This window comes from Podarcis tiliguerta (genome assembly GCF_965153285.1).
Source record: "Podarcis tiliguerta genome assembly, chromosome: 4".
NCBI classification, from domain to species: Eukaryota; Metazoa; Chordata; class Lepidosauria; order Squamata; family Lacertidae; genus Podarcis; species Podarcis tiliguerta.
In genome coordinates, this window is record NC_139537.1 from 87,313,395 (window position 1) to 87,323,569 (window position 10,175).

At 40.8% G+C, this 10,175-nt stretch overlaps 1 long non-coding RNA gene across 1 annotated transcript; it reads right to left on the reverse strand.

Moving 5' to 3' along the window:
* Positions 1-1,142: 1,142 nt before the first annotated feature.
* LOC310676588 lies at positions 1,143-4,372 on the reverse strand. The gene is made up of 3 exons (XR_014510634.1): positions 4,229-4,372; positions 3,725-3,803; positions 1,143-1,295 (listed from the first exon to the last, which is right to left on the reverse strand). It is a non-coding gene; the product is annotated as an uncharacterized lncRNA (long non-coding RNA).
* Positions 4,373-10,175: the final 5,803 nt, after the last annotated feature.

The window sequence follows — 10,175 nt, forward strand, 5'->3', positions numbered from 1 at the left end:
ACCTGAGGTATCACTGTAGTCTTAGTTACTGATTTACTAGAGTCCTGGAGCCACTCTGTCTGCAACAACACAACACACACACTGGATGAGACACACAGTCACTAACTCAGGCCCATAGAGAGGCTGGCTACTTTTTATAGGGAGAATAAGTCATCACCCAAGATGAGTCACAAGTCACAGTGACTTAGCAGTTTGCTGTTAACAGTTAACAGTTAGTAGACTTAGGCTTGAATGGTTGTGTAGACCATGTAGGCCTTACTGCTTCTTCTGCTCTTAAGAACCTTTGTCCCGTGACACTGTTGACATGTCCTGTTAGAGGCCTTTATTGCCACAGGGCTATCTTCCCTTGAAGAAAGTAGGTTTGTAAGAAGCACTCTATCATAACCCATATAATATGTTGCAATCAGTTAAGTTTATTTGTGTGGTGTTCACAAAAGTTTCTTCAATTTGCAAATGTGTCCATGGGTGAAATCTGATTTATTTTATGTACTCTTGTTTTGTATTGTAATTGTAGTATCATATTTAAAAAAATAAATGGAAGAATGCAATGCAATATTGCACAATTTGAATTTTTTGCTCTAGATATGGCAGCTTCTTCCATCCCCTTGCTTGTGTAGACTGAATATGGCCCATATCCAGTTTTGCCTAGATCTACATATTGCTTAAAAATGGCTGCTAGTGCAGCCAAGCTTTTAATTGTAATTAATATTTAATAGTCTTTTAATACTTAATTAGTAAAAAGTGTGCACTGTGCTCTGAAAATCCACCTTGATATACCATTGCTATGATTATGAGTCTCTTCTTGTTGGTTTAGGCAGCATAACTTCCCTCCCCTTTGATTAAAAGTCAGTTCAAGGAGACTGGTGTCAGGAAAGCATAGATTGAAAGTCAAGGTTAATGCAATATTGTTAAAAGCTTTCAAACATATCAGTAAATAAAGGGATTTTCACCTTATTAATTGATTCCTTTTGCCTCAATTCAAACTGGGGCAGCAAAGCACATGGATTAGTTGTCTTAAAAAAACCAAACCAACACAATTAGTCACATCATAAAAAATGATAAGGTTTACTCAGCAATTTTAATTTATAGTTGCAATATCCTATTCCGGACATGTCTGACTTCAATTGAAAAGTATCCCCTAACCTTTTGATCTCTTCCATTCTTGTCTTCCTTCCATCCTGATTCATTTTCCTTCCATCTCAGACAATTGGTTCATGGTGAATCTAGCAGATACAAAGATATTGCCGCTGAATTTTTCCTGAGTGGTTCCCAGGAAACATAGTCTCCGGAAATCTCTAAGATAGTGGAATAGAGTAAACAAAACTATGATTTCAGAGTGGCTTAGAAATCTGTACAAGCAATTCAGTTGATACAACACCTCTGCTATCTAGATCTATATCAAGGAAAATGAGATAAGAAGAATCATTTTGAAGGCTTCAGATAGGCAGATGGAAAATGCCTAAAACCACACAATATTTCAGTTTATGAGGTAATCCAGTTTAGGTTTGCTTTACAACTGAAAGGCTATGGGTATTTAAATATGCATGCTCAAAGCATACCTCCTCAGGTACAGAATTCCATTCACCATCTCACATTCCACAGTTTGTATGGTATAATGGCAGAGTGTTCGACTTTGGACTCAGGTGGATCTGAATTCAAATCCTCATTCAGAAACAAGCTATCTTGGACACATTATTGTCGCCTAGTGTAACCTGTGTCACAGCGATGGAATCCAATAATCTTCTGCATTCTCCCTTGAGAAGTTTGATAATTTATTTCATGAATGCCACCTCTGTCTTCTATAAAGATGCAACCATAAGTATTCCTGGAGGGAACTGATAACCCAGACTTATTTCAGTCTGGGTTCAGAAGCCCCTTGGGACTGAATCGGTCTTGGTCACCCTGCAGTTTACATAAAAATATTATTTTTGTATACCACAACTGCTGCTCGAATTTTACTAGCTAAGAACTGGAAAACACAAGAAATACCAACAGTACTTCTTGGCAGATGAAGATGCTGGACTTTTCGGAGCTAACTGACCTGACTGGAAGAGTCCGCAACCAGAAGGAGGAGGATTACCAGGAAGAATGGACAAAATTTAAAGACTATTTAGTTAAATATGTCAAATTAACTTAATTGGAAAGCAGCAGGCAGGCTTAGGATTTAAATACGTAATGTGATGAACCAACATGTTTAAAGCTGAATTGTAAAGAAAGAAAGATGTTAAGTGATTAAGTTAATTTTTTAAGAATTTAGGTTTTGGAAAACCGTTAAAATGATATACACTGAAATTCAACCAGGGGGATACGAGGAAGTCACTTAACAATGTTATGAAGTTTGGTTTAATTGCGGTTGAGATGTTTGTTTGTTTGTTTCTTAAAAAAAATTCTGGAAAATTAATTGAAAAAAAATAGAAAAAAAATAACAGTCCTCTCTCCCACATTTTCACAGGCCATAGATTGCTTAATAGTGATAGGCTTGAATAAAGAGGAATGTTTTCACCTCATTCCTAAAGACATAGAATCATAGAATAGAATCATAGAGTTGGAAGAGACCACAAGGGCCATTGAGTCCAACCCCCTGCCAAGCAGGAAACACCATCAGAGCACTCCTGACATATGGCTGTCAAGCCTCTGCTTAAAGACCTCCAAAGAAGGAGACTCCACCACACTCCTTGGCAGCAAATTCCACTGTCGAACAGCTCTTACTGTCAGGAAGTTCTTCCTAATGTTTAGGTGGATTGAAAAGCCCAAGTTCACCCAGTGAGTTTTATTCCCAAGAGAGGCTTTCAACGCTGATCTCTCAGTTCCTAGTTAAGCATGTTAAAGCATATACTACAGCGAATTCCCCACCACCCCCAATATTCAGATATAGGATCTGAATCTCTCTCTGTATAGCAGTCCAGCAACAGATGTATTATCTAGGTCTGCTGTTGTACATCACAAGAAATGTGTTGGAGTTTCTGCATTGGTAAAACAGATCCAGATGGCTCAACCAAATGACAGATGTCATTCCTGAATTCCTTCCACTTGTCATACACTACTTAAACGACAAGCAAGATGGCTTTTGACATTTGAGTGATAAGTACAAGATTCCATTATTAGATCTGATTTCTATTCTACATTTGCAATATGTTCATTTCCTATCAATTTACCAATAATATGTGAGTAAGCAGATTAAAGACTACAAAGGCACAAAATAATTAAATATTGGCATGGATAAGCTGCAAAGTTTGATTTATGTGTTGAGCGGACACAAAAAAATGGGAAGAAAGCTGTTTCAGAGGGGAAACAATATGTTTACATCATGCACACTAAGATGATATTATAGTATCTGACATTAATGCTGTATCCACAAAATCACAATTGGACATTCTGCTTCTTTGCCTTTTCTTGTTTATGCTTAATGAAACAGTTAATGAACCCATTATTAAAATTCAGAGATGCGTGCACACACAAAGTGCCAAACTAAAGAAAATAAGCCTGTTTTGTAGTGGATAGTTCACATGCAGAAATGTGTGAAACCTCCCTGAGAAATTCCATAGCCTATTAAACTTTTTTTTGTCACAATTTATCAGATGTTCAGATGTTCAGCCAAAGATCCAAATTTATTTCATGCATGATCTGGTGACTGCCTAGGGATGCACAGATCCACCACCCCACCCATAGAAACATTATTTTGCCCTCTCACCAAATTCATCAAGCATTGCTTCTGAATACGTACCTCAAATTAACTTCGGATGTAGCTTTAGGAGACATTTTGGTGATGACTCTAAGCCCACCGTGAGACATACTGCAGGCAACTGAAAGTACGTAAGAGTCAGGTTAATTGAAGACATCTGTGTGGATAAATTCTCATATGGAAAATTCTCATATGGTTTGTTCCCAAAAGGATTACAAAATGCACCTTGAATTTTTGCTTTAAGTGAATTTTCACTCAACCAAAAACCCTATAATATAAACTTCAGATCTCTCTCACACACAAATCCAAATACTGTACTGTATTCCCTTACAGATATTCCCAACTCTGGAAACAATAATTCTGGGACTAATTATTATCTGTTGACCCGAAGCCATCACAGCCTTGTGTAGCTTACACTTACTTTATTTTGTTTTGTAAGTGTGGGCTGAAACCCCATTTTTAAAAATAAATAAATAGAATCTGTTAAATGGCAAGTGTATTGATTGCTTCAGTGACAGCTTTCCATGTACAAAATTTACAACTCACATCCCCTTTGTCTTCATAATTAGGTTCAGTTGCAGTGTATTGATTTGCTTGACGACATCATGCGGTTTGATGGCACCTGAACATAAATTTCCCATTTCTGCTCCCCAAAACTCTTGTCCACAACACTGCTTTGGTCCTACTAGCATCATCAACCTCTGCATTTAACGGAGGGGGGAGAAGCCAATTATTTTTATCCTTATTCTACTTACTTTAAAAAGATAGGTATTTGAAATTAATGAGTAAGAAATCCTTTAATCCCCTAAGTGATTAATGTCAGAGATTGAAAGGCCTTACCTGAGTAACAGCCTTTCCTTAGGATTCCCAGCAGTGTTACAAGACTCAACTTTCCAAGGGACAAGAAGGCAACTAGTTTCAAGCCATACTAGAACAGAGCCCTACTTTGACAAAGAAAAAAGAAAAGAACAGGAGTGATTAGAACAGGCAAAATTAGTAAAGATAGATGCAAAGGTAAGATTCTATTTAAATATACTTAATTAATTGCTTAATTCCCCTCCTCTTTGTCCCAATCATAATATCAATGCAAAAAAATAAATAAACCAGTGATTCCTCCCACTTCCCATCTCAGAGAGCAATTCTGAAGGAAAATTAACCAGTATGTGCAAGTTCAGATTCAGCAGAACTCTGACTGGATTAGGAGGTTCCTGACTCAACTGGCCTATGAAGAATTAACAGCCACATCCTGAGCTCAGCCTAATATACATCAGGATATCTCTCCCCATGCCAGCTCAGCCAGGACCCAGCTGCATGCATCAAGCCCGGTGAATTTTAACCTAGCCAAAGCCCTGAAAGCCCTCAAGGACGTGGGTGGCGCTGTGGTCTAAACCACTGAGCCTAGGGCTTGCCAATTGGAAGGTGGGTGGTTCAAATCCCCATGACGGGGTGAGCTCCTGTTGTTTGGTCCCAGCTCCTGCCAACCTAGCAGTTCGAAAACACGTCAAAGTGCAAGTAGATAAATAAGTACTACTCTGGTGGGAAGGTAAACAGCATTTCCGTGCGCTGCTCTGGTTTCACCAGAAGCGCCTTAGTCATGCTAAGGGAAGTAATAGTGCCACTGTATTCTGCTCTGGTCAGACCTCACCTGAAGTACTGTGTCCAGTTCTGGGCACCACAGTTCAAGAAGGACACTGACAAACTGGAACGTGTCCAGAGGAGGGCAACCAAAATGGTCAAAGGCCTGGAAACGATGCCTTATGAGGAACGGCTAAGGGACCTGGGCATGTTTAGCCTGGAGAAGAGGAGGTTAAGGGGTGATATGATAGCCATGTTCAAATATATAAAAGGATGTCACATAGAGGAGGGAGAAAGGTTGTTTTCTGCTGCTCCAGAGAAGCGGACATGGAGCAATGGATCCAAACTACAAGAAAGAAGATTCCACCTAAACATTAGGAAGAACTTCCTGACAGTAAGAGCTGTTCGACAGTGGAATTTGCTGCCAAGGAGTGTGGTGGAGTCTCCTTCTTTGGAGGTCTTTAAGCAGAGGCTTGACAACCATATGTCAGGAGTGCTCTGGTGGTGTTTCCTGCTTGGCAGGGGGTTGGACTCAATGACCCTAGTGGTCTCTTCCAACTCTATGATTCTATGATTCTATGCTGGCCACATGACCCAGAAAAACTGTCTGCAGACAAACGTCAGCTCCCTCGGCCAGTAAAGCGAGATGAGTGCCACAACCCCAGAGTCATTCACGACTGAACTGTCAGGGGTCCTTTACCTTTTTAAAGCCCTGAAAGGGGACATTCTGAAGGCATGGGGGCACTACCAGAGAGGTAGGACTGAAGCTGGCTCCTAAGTCTTTTCTGGTCATGTAACCTAGCAACCAGACATAAATGAACCCAGACACAATTTTAAAGGTTTATTTCCCTCTACCAGGCTTAGGCTGGCTCAGCTAGCAGTTAGCCCCAATGCTGAATGGAGTTTGGATCTGGTGTAATTTTATTCCTGTTTATTTTACACCATCTTACTTTATGCCTAGGGGTGCGGGTGGCGCTGTGGGTTAAACCCACAGTAAAACAGAGCCTAGGGCTTGCCGATCAGAAGGTCGGCGATTCAAATCTCTGCGGCGGAGTGAGCTCCCGTTGCTCGGTCCCTGCTCCTGCCAACCTAGCAGTTCAAAAGCACGTCAAAGTGCAAGTAGATAAATAGGGACCGCTCCAGCGGGAAGGTAAACGGTGTTTCCGTGCACTGCTCTGGTTTGCCAGAAGTGGCTTAGTCATGCTGGCCACATGACCCAGAAGCTGTACGCTGGCTCCCTCGGCCAATAAAGCGAGATGAGCGCCACAACCCCAGAGTCGGTCATGACTGGACCTAATGGTCAGGGGTCCCTTTACCCAGCTTCTTGTGTATAGGATTGCTCCCTTGGTCTCTATATCAACCCCCCTCTCGAGCTTATATCTCTGGCTACTATCACCGTTCAAGAATTCAAGTTTGCTTAGCTAGTTTGAGTTCATGTTTTTCCAGCACAGGCTCCAAGATCATGGATAGTCCTCAAAACATTTCCTTCAAAAGCATAATTCACACTGTTCACAGAGGGTTACAAAATGACATTTTTTTCTGGTACTTCTTCTGGTTCTTTGCTAAACGGCTACATAGGAAACATCTGGGATCAATGACATAGTCTTGCCTATTAACTTCAATGGGTGTACATTGAAATGGAAGCTAACACTGGCTACAATCCTCTGCCTTACAACCTGGTTATGGCAGCGGTATATTCTAGTTTAAGCTTTGCTGTTCTGCCATTCCAAGACAGCACAGAGATCTCATTCAATAACTGGAAGGAGGAAAGAGAAGAACAGCTTGAGAACACTGTCCAAATTACACAATTTTTATTATCGCAGCCACAGCGAAAATTGCACGTATCAGGAAATCAAGAGGGATTGTCTTGTGGCACAAACAATATTAACAAATTGACAGAACCGTGTAAATATGGCTTGGGCTGGAACGAAATCAAAACAGTATGCTGCAGCATGCATCCCAAGTCCCCTTTTGGCAAGGCAGAAAGGCTCCGCTTGCACTGTGAAATCCTCACCCTGCTCCAAGAAACTTGAGTCATGGGTGTTAAAGATCTAATTATGAGTCAGATGTATCAAATAAATAATGCACATACAAAGCAGCTGCAAAGCAGTTTGCAATTTAAGAAAATCAACATCATCATCATCATCATCATCATCATCATCATCATCATCCACTATTAGAAATTTATCTATGTACAAGGAAATTGCCCTCATGTTGACATGTTGTGGAAGCCACGAGCTGCTGTGATACCAAGGAAGCAAAAATAACTTTTGTGAAAAAAGTAGATCCATTTCAAATTTTATTTATAAACTAGTCCCCCCCCCACCAAGGAGGCATGAACCTTTCCCACCCAAGTCACTCCTATCACACAATGCCAAATTTTTCTGTTTGTGTATGGGATGAAACTACTTGTTTTTCACCCCTCCCCAAAGAGGAGTTTTCTATGTGTACTTGAACGTGCATAGTAGGTTCAGTGAGGCTGCTAACTCAACAGTGTTTTAAAGTTTAGGCATTTCCAGAGTACAGCACGAGAAAAGTGCAACTCCCACTCTCAAATTGTGCCACGCGCATTCCTCTTACAGAGAAGACTCAAGTGGTTACTCCAAGGGAAGGAGTTCCTTAGAGACATATGAGGCTGGCTAGACAAATAAGAAAGAGTGGTGTCAACCTTCTGAAGCCAGCTCTTCCTGCCCCCAGCTCTTCTTTCTTCCTGCAGCATTCTCCCCTCACTATGTGGGGTTTGCTAGTTGACTCATTGGAAGTAATCCCTGGTTGGCCTTTGGAATTCTTCTTTTTCATCTGCTTCGCACTGCTGGGTGATTGTAATTGGTTTAGAAGAGTGGTATATGTGGGTATTTGTTATTTGGCCATTTGATGAGGGAATTTTAAGAAATTGGTTGTTGAACACCTGAGGCACTATTGAGTTAAAGGTGAGGAATGTTCTTTAGTCACCTCTCATTGCCATTGGCTTAGGGTACGCTTGGGGGTGTCCTTTAGACTATGCTATCCAGTGCTTTTTTCTTAAAAAAATATATTTAGGGGTACTCCATTTTGACTCAAGAAATTCACCATTTTATAGTTCAAATCGAGGGAAATAAATACAGTATATGGACAAAGATTCACAAAATGTTTTAAAAAGTACTGATGCTATCCAATGTTCACCCAGTGTCAGGATGCTGTTAGCTGCTCCCACTTGGTTGCCCAGGAAAGTATAAAGACAAGGAAAAGTTTCTTACCGTCCATTTTTATTTCAGTCTTTACAGAGAGTGGCTATAGAACCCAGCCTCTGTGGGGATAATTAGAGAGGCAGGAGAGGATATAATATTTAATCATATCCTTCGTAACTTGCGCTAGCAAGTTCCATATTCTAGCAGAGTTCCAAGCATGCCCCCTTTTAAATTACACAGCGATCAGCTTGTTGCTGACTCATCTGAGTCTTACTATTAAAGATTCCTTCCTGGTAAAATCCCTTCTAATCCCTCTTAAAAAGAATAAACAGAAGAATATGATTAACGTTAATATAAAAGTAGTTTACTCACAGATTCATTCGGGTTCACAGGCATATCCCTGAAGGCAGGCTTAGCTTACATAACAACTAGAACTATTCCATAAATAAGTTAGTCTCAAGTGACTGCAACTAAGCAGTCACTTCTCCAAACACACAGCAACATACAAAATGGAAAACACACACTGATCAGAGCATGGAGGCCGTGTGCTCCTCCATGCTGGTGCAACAGACCACACCCTCTTCAAGTCACATATAGTGGAAGTCTGCCCCAGCTCAGGAGGAAACAGGAAGTCTTCTCCTGAGTGGTACAAAACATCCCCTAATATGTCCACTGTAGGAATGTTGTACTTGACTGCAGTTTTACATACCACAGCCTCTTGGATAATGGTATTGTCCCGAGTGAATCTCCACCCCTGTCTCTCCCACTTCCTCATTCGCCATTCTCATCATCTCCTCTATGGGTGCTGCTGCATGCCCTCTGTCTTTGAGCTCTTTGCTCTCCTACTTTTAAGGCTCTCCGGGTTCTGGGAGATGGAGGGTCTGGAATGCTTTCTAATCACAACGTATCAGCTGGGTGTTGTTCTGGCTCTCCCATGATTTTCCAGGTTTTCCTTCATCTGCCTCTGAGCTGCTACCTCCCTCAAACCACAAATCTCCCTCAAGACCATAAATCTAAATGGTCCTCCTCACTGGAAGGGTCAGGATGGGGAGGCGGTCTCCACCATTCCTCCTCTGGCCACTCCCTAATACCGAGGGGCAATGCTAGGTTCATATACACAAGGTTCACGTAGCAAGGAGACAGAATTTTTCCCCAAACCTTGATCCCATGGCCACAGGTTGCAACTGTAAACATGCTCAGGAGATGGGAGGGATTATGTATTTCCTTATTACATATACTCACCTGACCAGACTTCCATGATTTGATTAAATCTGGTTTATTGGTTTTCCAGATATTCTGATTTTGCTACATTTAATAAATATAACCATAATTTAGCACTTAATTTTTGCATCTCAGGTCCTTTTTGTGTGTGTGCTGGCAATGGTGCATCAGAGGAAGCTGAGGCTGCATCTAAACAGTGGGAGTATTACTTTTCAAACTGTTTAAGGACATTTGTTTGCAGGAAAGGCATAAATACTTCCAATATCCTCTTGGAAAAACAAGTGACAAGGCAATTAAAATAAATTTCAATATTTCTTCAAGGAACTCTAGGTAGAAGATACTGAGAGCCTACACTGCCTTATTAACTGACATTTGAATTTGTGTCTACTGTTATTGGATTTGTGATGCATATCACTATCATCAGCCATGCAAACAGTCAGTGCTGTTGCAAGGATTCCATATATAATATGGACATTTTATGAAGTGTATCTATTTGTTAAGGTACAGAATAAGTAGTGCATATGGTGTAG